This window comes from Ailuropoda melanoleuca, unplaced genomic scaffold, assembly GCF_002007445.2.
Source record: "Ailuropoda melanoleuca isolate Jingjing unplaced genomic scaffold, ASM200744v2 unplaced-scaffold2416, whole genome shotgun sequence".
NCBI lineage: Eukaryota > Metazoa > Chordata > Mammalia > Carnivora > Ursidae > Ailuropoda > Ailuropoda melanoleuca.
In genome coordinates this window covers 3,872-7,943 of record NW_023194015.1, presented here as the reverse complement: position 1 = coordinate 7,943, position 4,072 = coordinate 3,872, and the positions used below count along the sequence as shown (strand labels likewise).

Below are 4,072 nucleotides of genomic sequence, written 5' to 3'. Positions count from 1 at the left end.
CTCTTTAGTAGGCCCTAAGAATACTATTATATTACATCCCAGAATTAACTGGAATTTATTTGCTTTTTTTTTTAACAGACTTCTGTTGAGTACCTACCATAGGTCCGATACCATGCTAGAGATACAAGGACTGTCGAGACATGGTCCTTGTCCATACAGGTTTTGCATCATTAAAAACTGCTTGAAACAGAGCAAGAGATGAGAGCAAGAGTCCTTTATCACCTCAACCGGAGTAATAAAAATATATAACTCCATAAACTCATGAAAGGATGCTCACCATTGTTAGTCATCGGGGAGATGAAAAGTAAAACCACAGTGAGATACCACTGCACACCCACCAGAATGGCTCAACTATAAAAGCCGACAATGCCGAGTGTTGCCAAGGATGTGGAGTAACTGGAACTCTAATGTATGGTTAATGGAAATATACAACGTACAGCCACTTTAGAATTTCATGTAAGTTAAGCATACACTCAGCACATGGCCCAGCCATTGGGCACTTATCTATTTACCCCAAAGAAATGAAAACACAAGGTTAATTAAAAGGCATGCACATGAATGTTCATTGTGATTTAATTCACAGTAGCTCCAAACTGGAAAAGCTCAGAGAGCTTTCAACTGACAAATGGAGAAGCAAATAGGGATACATGCATGTAATGGGATACTACTTAGCGTTTAAAGGAATGAACACTGAAAATACATGAATGGATCTCAGAAGTATCTGTGAAATGAAGAGTCCAGACACGAAAGCATACATACTGGATGATTCCATTTGTATAAAATTCTGGAAAACGCAAATGAATCTATGGAGTTAGAAAGCAGACCAGTGCTTACATGGGGGTCAGGTGTGGAAGAGATGCATCACAAAGGGGCACAAGGAAATTCTGGGACTGATGGAAATGTACACCTTAAATGGCTACAATTTGTTGCAAGTAGATTACACTTCAATAAAATTGATTTTATTATTATTTTTTTTTCTAGAGAGAGAGAGCAAGCATGTGCACAGGGGGTAAGAGGTGCAGTGGGAGAGGAAGGGAGAGAATCTTAAGCAGCCTCCATGCCAGCATGGAGCCTGACATGGAGCTTGGTCTCAGGGCTCTGAGATCATGACCTGAGCCGAAATCAAGACCTTAACTGACTGAGCCACCCAGGTGCCCCAAAGTTGATTTTTAAAAACATCCAGCGGCATGCCTAGCATGTCGGAAGTGCTCAATAAATGGTGGGCTTCATGAAAAGTATATATATGTGGCCCACTGCATTCTGGGTTCTCACCAACCTATCTCCTAAGATAAGTCACTTCTCCTTCAGTGGGAATCAGCAAGGGGTAGAAGCTCCCTAAGGTCTTCCCTGGAGGGCAGAAATGTCGACCCAGCTCCCCTCCTCTGTGAAGCAGACAAGGCTGCTTTCTGCACGAAGCAATTGTGTTCTCTTTTTCATCTTGGCATCTTTTGCCTCCATTCAGATTTCTCAAGGCCTGGCCACATCTCAGGCCAGGCTGAGTCAGGAAACCAGCTGGTTCCTCACGCCTCTGCTCCACCCAGGCATCCTTCTGGCCCGCAGGGAGGAAGCTGCACGTGGTTTCAATCATCGAATTAAAGACTCAACCTTCACTTGGGTTTCTGTTCACTTTGGAGGGCCCCTCTGAGCCTTTATCCACTAGTTCAGTTCTTGTGTTAATATTTTGATCTGGGTTTCAGAACATTTCACAGGATAGCCCCTGATGAAATCCAATAAGATGAGACAGAGAAGATGGGGTAACAAGGATGGCATGCTGGAGAATAGCTCAGCCTAATTCCTGGGCTCTGCATCGTACCTCTGCTAAGATAAACAAGTGCCACTAGCCTCTCCTTCTTAAATTGGGATTTGATTTCTATCTCTGACTTCTCTAGCCTGGAGCTCTGGGGTCCCCCAGGGACCTTCCATAGCCACTGACCCAACTCCTTGGGAACCCCCAGTCCCTCTCCTCCTCCAGGGGTGTGAAATCCCCTTGGCAGTCTGGGAAAGGATGTTGTCCTTAATACATTGGATAGGGACGCCTGGATGGCTCAGTTGGTTAAGTGTCTGCCTTCGGTTCAGGTCATGATCCCAGCATCCTGGGATTGAGTCCCGCATTGGGCTCCTTGCTCAGCTTGTTTCTCCCTCTGCCTGCTGCTTCCCCCATTTGTGGGCTTGCTCTCTCTCTTACAAATAAATAAAAATCTTTTAAAAAATAAATACATTGGATAAAATACACAGGGCAACAGAAAGTATTCCAACTACATTGAAATATGGTTATCAGCACGGTGAATAAACAACCTGGCGACGGAGTAATAATCCATGTGCTTCTTTATTCTCACATCCAATAGCAAGATCTGGTGGTGGGTCTAATAACTACTGTCATTTTGAATTGCTGATGAACATCAATGCTATCTGGAGCTATCTGCCACACTGCAGTGGGCTGTAAAGTACCTGACAGCTATGGGTGATAAAGTCAAAGAAATTCCTGTAATACTGTGTGGCTTGTTGCCTACATTCGTATTAGAAGGAGATGCTACATTTCACTTAGAAGTTAGTAAAAAAAAAAAATGTATTTCCTCATTGCAGTTCACAGGTCCCCTACGTTCTATCCATAGATCCCTTGGTGAAGAGCCCTCAGGACTAAGGCCAAACGTTCCCTCCTGCCTGATCTTCCCACTGAGATGAATCATCTGTCACCACTGCTGGTGGCCATATAGATCACCTCCTAAATTGAGGGAAAAAATGTGACAACCTGTTTCGGACATGAAAGCATATAGGAATAATGTAATGAACATCCATGTATCCATCACCCACCTGAGAAATAAACTATTCAAGTACATTTGGAAATCTCCTTTTGACTTCTCATTGCTCCTATTTGCATTCCATTCCCTGCTTCCCAGGGGCAACCTTTGTCTAGATTGGGTTTTTGTGGTTCCACCGTTTGTCTTTAGGCTTCTACCACAAATGTACATATCCGTAACCAACATCCAGTATCAGTTGCCTGCTTTCAAACTCGGTCTAAATGATTTCTCACTGTGTGAGTCCTGCAACTTGCTTTTCACCCTTGACATTATGTGTGTGAGATTTACCCATGTCAATGTATGAGACTCAGTTTGGTTTTGTTTTAAAGCTCTGTGGTATCCTGTTGCCTGACTCCATCATGGTTTAGTTAGCTATCCTCCTGTTGATGGACATTTGGATTGTTTCCAGGGTTTCGATATGACTGTGCCATGTTGAACACTCTTGTGGGTGTCTCCTGCTAAGATGAATTTCTCTAGCTGTGGAATGGCTGGATCGTAGGGTACGTGCATCCTTAGTTTTTAGGGATTCTACCAGACTGTTCTTGGTTGTACTGATAGATTTACACTCTTGCCAGCAGGAGATGTGAGTCCCTATTGTTCTGCACTGTTGTAAATACTTGGTATTGTCAGACTTTTTAATACATGCCAGTCTGATGACGTGTCTCAATGTGGCTTTAATTTGCATTCCTCTGGCTCCTGGTTGCAGTGAGATGAATGGTGCCCTCCCAAGATATCAGGTCCCTGGAACCTGTGACTATTACCTTATGTGGCAAAGGTTTTGCAGACCTGATTAAGTTAAAGATCTTGAAATGGGGGGATTATCTTGGATTATTGGAGTGGGCCCTATATGCCATCACAAGTATCCTTATGAGAGGCCAGGGGAGGTCAGACATTCACAGAGCAGGAGGTGATGCAAAGGTGGGGGCAGAGACTGGAGCAATAAGGCCATGAGCTGAAGAATGCCAGCAGCTACCAGAAGCTGAGAAAGGCAAGAAACAGATTCTCCCAGAGAGCCTCCAGAGCAAGTGTGGCCCTGCTGACACCTTGACTCTGGCCTTCTGGTCCCCAGTGCTGTGAAAGGATCCATATCTGCTGTTTTAGGGACCCCAGTATGTGGTTATTTGTTATAGCAGCCCCAGGACACAAATATGCTGGTCAAGTTCAGCTTCCGTTCACAAGTTTATTGGGGATTTGTATGTATTCTTCTGTGAATTGCTTAGTCATAAACCTTGCCTGGTTTTTTTCCCTTAGTAACTGTAAGAGACCTTTACAAG

General features: G+C 44.0%; 1 long non-coding RNA gene across 1 annotated transcript; it reads left to right on the top strand.

The window, feature by feature from the left end:
* The first annotated feature begins 39 nt into the window (after positions 1-39).
* Positions 40-2,733, top strand: LOC117798076. The gene is made up of 2 exons (XR_004622806.1): positions 40-456; positions 2,613-2,733. It is a non-coding gene; the product is annotated as an uncharacterized LOC117798076 (long non-coding RNA).
* Positions 2,734-4,072: the final 1,339 nt, after the last annotated feature.